The sequence below is a fragment of the Tympanuchus pallidicinctus genome, unplaced genomic scaffold, assembly GCF_026119805.1.
Source record: "Tympanuchus pallidicinctus isolate F22 unplaced genomic scaffold, pur_lepc_1.0 scaffold14, whole genome shotgun sequence".
NCBI classification, from domain to species: domain Eukaryota; kingdom Metazoa; phylum Chordata; class Aves; order Galliformes; family Phasianidae; genus Tympanuchus; species Tympanuchus pallidicinctus.
Genome location: NW_026294659.1, coordinates 9,256,317 through 9,269,552, shown reverse-complemented (window position 1 = coordinate 9,269,552; position 13,236 = coordinate 9,256,317).

Genomic DNA, 13,236 nt, shown 5'->3' with positions numbered 1-13,236 from the left:
GTTTAAACAATAGCTCTGTCCCTTCCTTGGTCTATGAAGACTGCACACATTTTAATTATTGGGAAGACCTTGGCCATTCACCTTTCAGAGGTATTTAATGCTTCCAGTCAAATGCCTGCCCTGATGCACTCTGTTACCATGCCACCTCTCGAACTCTCACCGGCAGAAAACTGCAGGGTACTGCTGGTGAAATGACATTCTCAGGCGGGATTTTTTTTTCTGCATAATCATGGCATTTGAGTTAATTTTGCTTTGCTGGGCACATTAGTCTTTGGCTCCTAAACAAGAATGCTCAGGCCCTCCTCCCGCCTTGCCTTTTCCCCTCTGCGCACATGAAACACAGGCTTAGCCTGCGTCTCGATGTGCAGTTAATATTGTAATCCTATGAATGAACGGCAGCGTGCCTTGAGCAGGAGGGGTTCTCCTCTCCCTGTGCCCAGATGTCTGCCTGTCCATCCTGGTATCACGTCCCACGCCGAAAACCCCAGCTGCTGTGAAACCTCATCCACAGGGCTTGAAGCAGCTGGTCTGGGGAAAATGGGTGAACTCAGCCTGCGGAGCCGTACATCTCAGCAGCCTTGGTGTGCAGAGCTCCCAGGGCTTTTCGCAAGATTGGGAGGAGGCCGGGGAGCACCCGGCTGCATCCACCTCCTGGCAGCACCAAGTGGCAGCTTGGGTTTGTTTTTCCCTTCCCTTTAGGAGTTTGCAAAGCATAACGGAGCCTTGTGGGAATGGAGGACACCGCTCTGATTTAGGGTAATTGCCTGCGTGTCATGATTCAGCAAATCAGCCAGCCCTGGACGTGATTAACTGGGCATGATTAACTATAACGACCGAAGGGATTTTCCAGGGGACTTGGGTATGTGCTTCCCCTCTGCGCTAAGCCAGGCCCCAGCACTGTTGCTGAGCTCGGTGGGCGAGCGGACAGAGGGATTCAGCCCTTCTCTATCAGATCTCCCTTTGTTTTCGCTGACCAATGAAACCGCCAGGCTGGGACATATCACAATGTTTGCTCAGCTGGCTGCAAAAGGCGGGGGTTTCTGTGGAGGAAATGGCTCATTTCTCCTTCAGCAGACCGAGCACCCACAGCTAACCGGGTAGTGAGGGTAACCAGGGGTGTGCTGGCCCCTCTCCTCTGCTGAGGATGAGCAAAGGTAAAGGGGAGGGGGAAACGCATCTCTGGATGCCCTAGTTTTTTTTGTGCCCTTTTTTTTTTTAATACCTCGTAGTCTTACCAAAGCTAAGCAAAGGATCCCTTTCATCCTCCAGTCTGTTTCCTACCTTTGATAGCCGACCTTTCATTTCACTTTGAGGCATCCCCCTCAGAAAGCTCATTGCTGCCTAGCCAGCACATTTGTTCCTCCCTGGCCGGATGCAGATGTGACCAATTTGCTTCCCCGACACAAAGCACGCCAAAGCAGGGGTGAGGAGGCGAGGAAGGGCTGTGAAGTCGATTTGCACAGCAGAACCAGTGAGAAGAGCACTGCACTATTTATTCGCTTGCTTCCACCGGGGTCTTCAGTGTCCCAGCAATGGTAAATCTTAACTTTCATGCTATGGTGCACCGGGATGCAATTTACTTCAAAGACAGCATAAATCCCTGGCTGCCGCTTATATCACAGGACCGCTCCATAAAAAGGGCTTATGTGCTTTGGTCTCGGGGACAGGTTTGCACTTTTCTGCCTAGATCTAAGCTGACTGGCCTGTGGTTGCCCTAAAAACACTTGGGGCCACCAGAAAACAGTCTGTCCTTCCTCTCTGGGCTGTCAGGCAACTCATCCCTGCCCTGCCAGCACTGGGTGCACTCTTTGCCTTGCCATCTTCCCCTTAGAATTACAGAATCATTAACACTGGAAAAGACCACCAAGACCATCTAGTCCAACCAGCAGCCCATCACACCATATCCACTTCCCATGACCGTCAGTGCCACATCCACGTGGCTCTTGAACACCTCCAAGGATGGTGACTTTCCTAACCTCACTGGGCAGCCTGTGCCACTGCCTCACTGCTCTTTCTGAGAGTAAATTCTCCCTAATATCCAACCTGAACCTCCCATATAGAATCACAGAATCATTAAGGTTGGAAAAAATCACTAAGATCATTGCGCTTCTCAGCAATCCCAGACAAGCGCAATGCCCAGGAAGGCTGTCCTGGTGCGCTGGCTGAGCAAAGATTGAGCTGGAAAACATCCAGTAAGATGCTGAATAATTTAATTTCTTGGCTAAACGTGCGAACCAAGATGTTTTATGAATATTGCTTTTGGAGTGAAGAAGGAGAAAAGAAATCCCTCCTGCTCTCTGTAGTTCAACCATATTAATAATGTCTTATTTGCAAAGCTGTTTATGCATCCCTTCTCCTCTGCCAGGGTGCTGCTGTTATCTGCCCTCATCAGCCTGCTGCTATTAGCTGGCTTCATCATGCGGCAATGCTTCATCGTTAGCCAAAGTTGCTTTATCTTAGTGAGAGAGAAACAAGCCATCCCTCACGGAACCACCCATATTTCATGGCCAACTAAGCAATATTGCAAAAACATCGAGATTCCTCAATTTCCTTGACCATCTATAACAGACGCTGATTTGATGCTGGGAAAACTGATTAGTGCAACCCTTCCTGGCCAGTATGTCACAGTGCTGACAGCACCGATGCCGCAAGCTTGTCCAGCAATAGGAACACTATTACCAAGTGCATTTTTCATGCGGAGAGAGAGAGCATTCTGAGCCGCTTCTATGCACTGAAAACAAATTTCCAAACGCTGGCATGGCAAAGTGCCGGGGCTATAATCCGCTCTTGTACAACATTACCTTCAAACCTGTTATAGCCGGGAGTGTAAAATCCCATCTGCCCTCCCTGCTCTCTTCATGGAGGGCTCTCTGTGGCAAGGGCTGTCTGTGTCCCAGGGGCACGGGAGGACACTGTCCCATGCTCAGCCCCTCTGACGGGGTGGCTGGGAGGGCTGAAAGCTGCCATGTATAATTTCAAGGAGACGGATAGGGTAAAAATCGAGATCAAAAGTTCAGGGTTAAATTCAGCTGTCAGGTCTAGATAAGCTTATCTCCAAAAAGTGGCTTAGGAGAGATCTGCTTCAGGCTGAAATGCTTAACTGGTGACCCGCGGGATACTGCGTTGCCTTAGCTCCCAGCAGGGCTTACTTTGCATCTGCATGCCCCTCCCTCTCCCACCCCCCCACCCCCCCCGAGATGCTGATGCTGTGAAGAGGAGGTGGGGGGCCATGGGGCTGCCTCTGCTGACGTACACACTGTCAGTGAGCCTACGTGTCCCAGAGAGAGTGGTGAGTGCTGTGTTTTGGTGATTGCCCAGAGGCAGAAAGGCAAAAACTAGAGATTCTTTCCTAAGACTCTTTTTTTCCCCCCCCCCCTATTCTATGAAAAAGGAACAAAAAGGCAAGTCTGTAATCAGCTATAGGAGTGAAACATTCATTTATCTTAAAGCGTCCTCCAGGAGTGTCTCGCTGATAGCCTGGAGAACCCAGAGGGCTGTTTCCTTAAGGGTGCCCCTGCTTCACCCTCAGGATGATGGGGAACCTGCAGGTGGCAGGGGGGAGGATGGGGAGTGCCTAAACCCATCTCCATGTTTTGGCTGAAGGCATTGCCAATAGGAGGCTTGCAGGCAAGGGATGGCTCTTCCAGTCTGCTGGCGGCTTCTGTGGTGCACTGACACAACAAGATTCCGTGAAGGGCAGTAAGTGGGAAAAAAGGTCATCTGATCAATCATTTTGCAACCCAGTGGCGTGGTGGCCTTTCTAGGGAAAAATAAATCAATCTCTTCAACTTGTCCCTATTTGTAAAGGCTGTGCAGCAGTTTGCGTGATGCAGCGCGGAGACGCGGCTCCTCATTAAGGAGCGAGGTGCCTGCCCGCCCACTGGCCTGTTGCTGTGGGAAATTAATGACAAAGCAATTAAACAAGCCTGGCCAGCTGCCAGCAGCATGAAGCGATGGCGGAGAGCAGGGAGTTGAGGATACTGTGGGCTCAGAGATGCCCAGGTACCCCCAGGACTGTCAGCACCCACTCCTACTCGCAGCCATCCCCAACTCCTTTTGAGCTGCCCCATAACCGCTGGGATGTCCAGGGGGCTGGCAGATCCTGTTGCCCAGCTGTTTCTGACAGTGTGCAGCTTCTGGGCAAGGAGGTAGAAATATGCAGCACGTGGCTGTGGGAATGTCATATTTCAGCCGAAACGCAGAACGTGTCGTAATAGAGATGACAAAGAGACGCATCCGAATGCAATTATGTGAGCCATGCCACAGTGCTGCTGCTACCTTAAAAAGATTCAGAAATGTTTGAGAGACCGAAGAGTAGATGTTTCTTGTCCATAAGAAAAGAAATAAACAGCACTGTTTCAAAGATCTGGGAATATTTGTTTAAATCTTAACATTCCTTACACTCTCCCTTTCATTCCTCACTTAAAGGTAGGCAGTGAAAATTTTGGCCCTCGCCAAGTATTTTACTTTAAAAAACAATCGTTGAGAGTATCTAAGAATAATGGGAACATTATCGTAGCTTTGCAAACCCAACAGGCCTTCACTGATAGCTTCACTTAAAGAAATCCAGATGTTGCAGCAGTGAGACCCTGAAGCGGAGCTGCCTGCAGCGCTGTATCCAGACCCATCACGTGCGAGCACTAAATGGAGAAAATAAAAAGGGGACACTTGAAATGAACAATTGTTTTGCTTCTCAAGCCCTGTAGCTTTTCAAATCTGTCAAATATTGTTGCGTGAAAGATTCATGAAAGGTATTCCCTCAGGTATATTTACCCCACTGAAAATTCAGGTTAAACCAAGAAATCCTAGGGAAGAACATTCTCAAAGTCCATTTTACATTGTTTTCTTTGAGTTTTGAGGGTCAGAAAATTATTTTTTTTCTGGATGGAAACAAAAAGACAGTTTGTTATGCTGTTACAGAACAAAATGCCACTCAATGTTGCACAACTTATCCTAAAAATGGAATGTTTGGGAGCTTTGCTGGAATGTGGCTCTGCTGAGTTTCTGCATCCTGATCTCATGGTCAGGTCTCTGAGGTCTCAGAGAGGTGCTGCAGAGGGGATCTGGGAGCAATAGTGCGAAAGCCATAAAGGGCAGCGAGACCCAATGAGGTCTAGTGTGCTGCTGCTGGCCGAGGCACTGGAGCAGCAGAGATCCCCTCATACCCTCCTGCCAAAAATAAATGGGGAGCGGGAGCTGAACTCCAGCTGGACCTAGTTAATCCCTGTTCAGATTATCTCAGTTCAATTAGGGGCTGTGTTCTCACGGGCTGATCCTACCCGAGGTCTGGCTGACTTCCTCACCCCTTAGCTGGGCTCCTAAGGTCCTGGTTCTCAGGGCAGCTGGCCTGATGTGACCCACTCAGCCATGGGTGTAATGCTGTGCTGGTGGAGGGTTCTGCATAGAGATGCTCCACTTCCCTCTTCTTGGTTTCTTGAGCACATAGAATGCACAGTGCAAAGGGTTAGCCAGGACAAGGCAGGGCTGCATGAATTATCCTGATTGTTTTGGGGAAAAAAAAAAACAAAAAAAACAACCCACAAAAAATTTGTAAGAGGATTCTGCTTGTAAAAAACTATGCAAGAAAAAAAAAAAAAGTGCAAAAATTGGCAGGGTTTTGAGCAGCTGAATCTGAGAAGAGAAGCAGAGGTCCGCAAGTATGACATACTGCCATGGCTGGCATCCAGCGGCTCTCCTGCCAGGGAGGACAAGCACTGAACACAGATTGCGCAGCCAAGCTCCTGCAGGAAGCCTCCGGGGTTGCAAGCAGCAGTAGCTCTGCTTGCAAAACCCCACGGCACAGTGCCTGCCCTCCCGAGCATCCCACGTCCCCGTGCACTTGGCTGCCTCAGCCTCCTCTGGCTGCATTCCAAAATCTCTGGCAGTGCCCAAAATCAATGCCCAGCCCTGCTTCAGTTCCAAGGGAAAACTGGGGAGGCCCCGAGATGAAGGCAAGCAGAGAAACAAAACGCCTGCCCTGAACCTATAAGCAAAGCAGCAGCAGCACAAACAAACCCCTGCACGGCACAAAAGAGACAATAAATAAAGCCAATTAGCCCACAGGCTTAGTGCTGGCTTACGTGCAGCGAGTCTGGCAGAAGGGCAAACCCAAGAGCCACCAGCTGCAAAAGCACTGCTTCTTTCTAGGCTCACAAAAATAAATGCAGCTACCCCAGAGGGGCAGCAGGCTGATACGGTGGGGAGTGGGAGGGAAGGGACAGTGGGAGGGAAGGTCCTAGTGGGTTGTCTGTCAGAGGGGCACCCTTGCACCTGGCAAAAGCCTCCCCAGAATGTGCCATGTCCCTTCTGCATCCCTATCCCCATCCCCATCCCCACCCCCATCCCTATCCCTGTCCCCATCCCCATCTCCATCTCCATTCAGCAGCTGCCAAAGGGAGTGTGGAGAGAGAGCCGATGGTTCTGGTACTTAAGGCCAAGGTGATGAAGGGATTAATGCAGCCGTTCGAGACCTTGAACTCTTCTCCTAATCCGGATTTACAGCCATGAACTGGCTGCTGAGGCTATTTGCTGTCCCTTCTCTGCCTTCCAACCTGCATGCCACTTGTGAGAAATGCCCCTGTTGGTGCCCAGAGGGCCCTCTCCATGTGGGTACCTCAGCACAGTCCATCCTTAATAAAAACCGCCTTAAATCCCCAATGCTTTGGGACCCAGATACACAATATGCTTCTGTGCTAAACATGCCACAGTGTCTCTTAACTCCTGACAACCATTATCCAGCTGCTGAATGAGCCTTATTATAAGCAATTTTTGTAAATCACATTGAGAGCATGAAGTCAAGGAGGAGGAAAAAAAAAAAGACGGATCTCAGGTCACAAACTGCAACAGCACCTGACAGGTTGCTTAAAACACAAGGAGGCGGTGCTGGGGCTGAGGTCTTGTCCTCACCTCGCCGCTTCGCCACTGCAAAGTGTGAGCAAGGCCCGCAGCTCCGGGCCTGATAAATAATGCATCCCCTGCGCCGTGTGCTGCTGGATGGGGGCCATCGGGGCGGTGTGAACACGGTGTCTTGGCCGTTGCTGATCCAAAGCCCTCCGGCAGCGATCCCAGAGCACAGGGCTGGCAGCAAGCATGGGAAGGGGATGGGGTGTGTGGGTGTGTTCTCCTCAGGCTATGCGATGGGCCACGAAATTCCAAAGGGAAAGCCCAGGAGTGGGAGGGTGTGGGTTTGGGGTGAGATGAGGCAAGAGCTGTGAGAAGAGGTTTTATTTTATTGGATGCGAGGCCATTTTGGCCAGCACAAAATGTCTATCAAAATGAAGAGAGAAAACAGCTCTACTAGCAAACGCCCGGGCTGAATTGGCTTTGAGACTCTTGTAGGTCTGAGCCAATTAAAATGTCATAATAATGCAACCTCAAAACAAAACAGAAAGAATCCAAAAACCCAATGCAGTGCCTGCTAGTCATGAGAGATACGCAGGAGAAGGAATCAGTCCCCAGCTAGGTGTGTTTATCCGCCAGCTATCAGGGAGGAAATCAGTATGTGGAAAGAGTGAGGGGAAGCAGGCAGCTGTGCTCAGCCCGCAGTGTGCTCTGCACCCACAGCACTGCTGCTGGGGGCTCTATGGGGGTTAGGGGTCCTGGTGGGTCCATGCAGCCATTGCAAGTGACAGCAGTGCCTCCCTCTGTTGGACTTCCCAGCCCTGATGAGTCTTTGGGAGAAGGATGTGCCAGTAGTAATGGAAAGTGCTGTCACTATGGGCACCAACTGATAATCCAGATGACTCATCAATCCCCAGAAGAGAGGGGCGGGGGGCAAAAGAAATGTGGTTTGCTGGGACAGGAGGGGAGGTGGAGAACGCTGAAGATATTTCACTTCACCAGCCGCTGAAATCCATGGCAAACCACACAGCTGCCTGGCAGTAGCATCCTCATGTGCACATGGACAGGGTGACATGGGGATGACAGGGGACGGGGGAGGGGGAAGGTGGGGAGAGGATGATCAGGAACTGCGTCCCCTCTCGCCTGGGGGCCGGTGGCTGCTGCAGCCTGCACTGTGCAGGAGATAATTAGCCCTGCTGCCAGGGAAGTTAATTAGCTCGGGGAAAACACGGTGCTAATTTGCCTAGGCGGCTCTGGGGACCGAGGTTAACCCCTGAGCAGGCTGAGGTGTGCTCCAGGCGCCGGGAGGGGGCAATGCCCGCGGCTCTCCTGGCAGGGAGGGCTCAATCCTGAGAGCACCGATGCCGAAAAGCAGAGCACTGGGACCCGGCTGGGGACAGGAGCGGCGGGGACACAGTGAGCTGAGAACACAAAGAGCCGCTCCCGCCCCGCGCAGCGCTGGAGCCGATGTTCTCGGGGCTTTTACAAGCTCTGAGTGATTTTGGCGTACGAGCTTGTGGTTGTCCTCCATTCCCTGACCCCGCTGAAAGCTGAGCTCGGTCCAGCGCTGATCACAATGTGCGAGAGGAAGAAAGAGAGAAAATCTTCAATGCGAGCTCGCAAGCCTGTCTAAAAATAGAGGGCAAAGCGCTCCCTAGCAATTAGCCAGGAGACGGGTTTATTTGCAGCAGCGCCATCTCAGCAGCAGCGCTCTTGGCAGCGGGAGCCAGCAGCGTCCCCGCAGTGCTGACCTTTGCGCGGTTCCCACGGGCAGCGGGCTAGCGCAGAGGGAGGGCTCCTACCATTCTGTGATTCTGTGGTTTGATGAACGAGAGGGGGGACGGGGACAGCAGGCACAGCGTGTCCCATTTCCCTGCTCCTTTCTGAGCTTCAGGCCTTTTCCAGCCAGTAAGCAGCCTGCTATGGACCAAGGATGCTTCCTTCTGCAAAAGCCAGGGACTGCTTACACCAGCTCAGTTAGGACTGCAAGCTTCTGTCCCTGTCCCCACGACAGGCACAGCAGCCCAACAGCACGCAGGGGCAGGCGTCCACAAAGGCACAGCTGCCCATGGCTGCAGGTGACTGCAGAATGCCTGAGGCTTTTTCCCTTCCCTGCAAACCCACACGCATGTGCATGTCCATGCATGCAGGCATGGGGCTGCATTAGCCTGCAGGAGAGAGGAGAAACAAATGATCCTTGTGGCTGACTTCGGGGCATGCCCTGGCAGACGCTGGAGAGAAACTCACACAAACAGGGCCTGAGCAGAGCAGGGATAGATTGTGGGGGCACAAAAGCAGAAGGCCAAACCACATTCCTCGGCCTGGGAACCAAAAGCCTGGCCGACCTGGGGGCTGCCAGCCCCGTGCATCACTGAGATGACAGCAGAATTACTATTTTTTCTGGTGAGATCCAGAAACCAGGTCACTCGACGTGAAAATCTGCAGCAAATCTGTCTGGAAGGTGGCAACATGTGATGCTCATCAGACATACCTCAGGAGATGTCCTTGCACCACACGGGGATGCAGAGCGCTGGCACCTTTGAGCATGCTGTAGACAAGAGTGGGGCTGCCATGGCAGGAGCTGTGTCTTGGGTAGGAGGATTTCAGCCCCAATAGTCTCAGCAGGAATCAGTGCTGCATTCCTGAGCGGCTGCTCTCTGCCAGCAATTAAACCGTAATAACACGATAGCAGTGAGCAGATCAATCAGACTCTCTGTGAGCCAGGGGACCTGGCGGGAAGAGCGAGGCTTTCCCCACGGCACAGTAGGACCGGTTCTTCTCCAATAAATACAAATAATAATAATTATAAACCTCAGATCTCTGGCCAAACTGCACAAATGGCACCCCTGCAGCATGCGGGGAGCACATGGACTGTACACCCGGGGCTGTGCATATGTGAGCATGCAGGAGGTGGAGGGAAAGGAAGCGCAGCAGCGGGCAGGGCATGGAGCAGCTCCCACATCCTCTTCTTCCCTGTGAGGTTTATGGGGAGGAAGGAGTTGCACATCTCTGGCAGCCTGCCTTCCCAATGCCAGCCAATAAGGAGTTAAAGAACAGCAGCGCTTGACTTCGTGGGCATGGAGAGACATACTGTAGAGATCCTGACCCTTTTGCTCTGTGCAGAGGGAAGTTTCCAGCTGAAGCTGCCAGGGCTCTGGAAACGATCAAAGCCCACAGACCCTCTCTGGCTTCTCTGCTGACCCAGACTGTAGGCACGAATCCCTGCTCTCCCCACAAGCTGCTGGGCAGCCTTCCCCTTCACCCCCCTGCTCTGCGGTGCCCAGCTGCAGCCCCATCGCTGACTGCTGCATGCTTCATGACAAAGTTCGTCCCCCTGCTTACTTCCTGCCCGGAGGCCACCGTCTTCCCTTTACATCTAAAGTAGGGTTTGTTGCTGGTTTAAATGACGCCCCTCCCCCTGCAGCCTCAATGCAAATGAATTACAAGTTCATTCTTCGGATGCTCAAATCCTGAGCGCTTTCTGTTTTGCTCCTTCTTTAAATCGCATGCTGCTTTGAACGAAACCTTTTATTTCCTCCCAATTATTATTTCTGGTGTGTTTTCCAGAACCCTGTAACACGGCATCTGATTATACACAGAGCTCCAGGATGAAGCCCTGCTTTCTCCTGTCATTACGGATGCAAAGGGTGGCTGTGTGAGCTGAGTAGCGCAAATCACAGCATGGCACTGTGCACAGCAGGTCGGGGAGCATGTACTTCCCCTGCTGCCATGAATTAACATCCCGGTGGACTCTGGATGGATCGTGATGCAGAGCCATTTCCATCTAATCCTGACCCTGAGTGGGAGACCTGGGGATTTGTGGGCACAGAAGCTGTGGGGATGCTTAGCATTCTGCAGAGCTCAAAGCACTCGTGGTCCTTGATGGTCACCGTGCAGTCACTGAGCGCAGGAGTGCTGTGGGATAAGAGATCTGTGGTCTCAGATCTGCAGAACCTTCAAGAAGTCTGAGTGGAAGTAGGAATACAGGAAGCTGCCGCCTCCTCAGCACGTCCCTTGTTCAGGCATCATCACACAGACAGGAATAATGTGCTGCCCTGCTATCACACTGTACTCTCCTTTGGGACCGCGGGCAAACCAGGTTACCCCTTCTCTCTTGCAATCCCAACCTGTAGAACAGAGATAGTGCTGTCTGCAGTAAGTGTCTGCCAAGTGCTTGAACGTGAGGGCTGTTACGGCAAAATACCATGCAGCTCTTACCTCGGCTGCCTGGGGCTGGCACATGGGGCAAAGCGGAGCTCATGCACACCAGAGTGCTTTTCTGCATGAGTTCTTGCTCCTGTGATTTAAAAAACAAAACAAAACAAACAAACAAACAAAGAACACACCAAACTAGGCAAAAAGGGATTCGAAATTCACCTAAATCCCGCTTCCCTCTGAAAATTTAATTCCCACAATTGTTACAAGTAACACGTACGATTACTGTGGCTGAAAGAAATGATAAAAAGCATTTCATTCTCTCAGCTCGTTTGCTTTCTACATCTGGCAGTGTTTGTGTGCAGGCAGCTTCGCCGCTTTTCTGAGGTAGATCACTTGGAAATGGAAGCTGAGGAGTAACAGCGCGAGATGCTTTCTTAAACTGTTTTGCAAATGCTTCTGCTTCTAACGACCAATAGACAAGCTAAGGCCCTTGGCAAAAATGATATGACAATAAATAACATAGCAGTTTGCAGTGCTATTATAATAGTGAGAAAAACCTCAGTGCTTCTTATTTAATATCCAGACACTACCTTGCAGCACAGCAGCGTACAGAGTACTGGCAGTTACTTTCTCAATGCAAAACTGCACTGCCATTTATGATTGTCCCCAGATGTGCTGTCACTGATGGGGATGGAGGTCCCTCAGACACTTCCAAGGGCCTTCCCACTGCCTAAAGGAGATTTATGTTGGCTGTGATGAGGAAATTCTTTCCTCAGAGGGCAGTGAGGTGCTGGCACAGCTGCCCAGAGAAGCTGTGGTGCCCCATTCCTGGAGGCACTCAAGGCCAGGCTGGATAGGGCCCTGGGCAGCCTGAGCTGGTGGGGGGCAGCCCTGCCCACAGCAGGGGTTGGGGCACTTAAAAGTCCCTTCCAACCCAAGCCATTCCATCATGTTATGATTCTATGGCACAAATGGGACCATCAAAGCTTGATGTCCTCCAAGGGAAATGACGTTAAAACTCTTCCAATTTGATCAAGTGGTCAGTAGACTCTTTGTGATTTTTGGGCTCCCAGCAGCATGCCCCATAGTGAGCAAGGTACCAGACGTGGGGCATGGAACACCTGTCCATGAGGTGTACCAAGATGGATACCACTATTATGTGGAATCTGCAGGCTGTGGGATGAGAATACTGTGGCTTGGAGAGCTCCGCAGGTTGCAGGTGACACAGAGAGTAGGGGAAGAGGCAGCAGAAGGATGAGCCCAGCTGAAGGGCGCAGATCAGTTTGAGCCCTGACCCCCAGGTCACTGGGCTCACCTCAGTCCCCAGTGCCTGCAGACTGCTTCTCTTCAGAACACAGGGACAAAACCTCTGTGCTGCCTGTGGCTCAATTGGGAATTTGCGAGTAAAATGACTTTTCCATGAGACAACACAAGCTTGTCAGAGCTGATTTCTTTCCCCAGAAGCAAAGCAGATGCTGTGCAAAAAGATGGAATTTCTCCTGAAACCAGAACTTGGAGGAGGATGTAGTGTCAGCCCTGCCTGGCCTCTCAGGGAAGGCTGAGTACAAATCTTTCAGGTGAGCAGAGTGTGTACCTGCACCTTGTGGTAAATGCAGTCAATGGGTGCTGTGGGGCAGCTCAGCATTGCAAAGCTGTCCCAAAGCATCCCATTCTTAAAAGAGTCTGGGTGTGGGGCAAGGGAGACAAAAATAATAATAATAATAACAATAAAAAAACCCAGCAGCAAGTAGGGTTGCAAAACCAAAATTATTAATAATAATAAACAGATAACAGAAGAACTGGAAGCTGTCACTGGACAGCAAAGGTTTCCAGCTACAAGCCTGCCCTCAGCTTTCCTTGCTCTGCGCTGCTGGGCTAACCCTCCAGGGGATCTGCACAATTTCCTTTTCTTTTCCTCCTTCTTTGAATGCATACATTGTATTCAAAAGCAATACAAACGCCCATACATGGTAATGCATGCATTGTATTCAAAGTATTTTACATACAAACTGCATGTAAGCTCTCCTCTAAACCTTCTGGGCTTTGTGCAGCACGCGCATGCATACCCACAGCAAAGCAGAGATTCTTCAAGGAGCTCGTTGTATAAAAGTTTGCGTCATGGAACCAAACAGTGTTCCGCACAGAGGCTCAGGAATGGCACAAGAATTAAGATTTTAATTTTAATGTGATCTTAAATGTTGGTCCCAATTAAGCATATGCCCAAGTCCCATTGGAGTT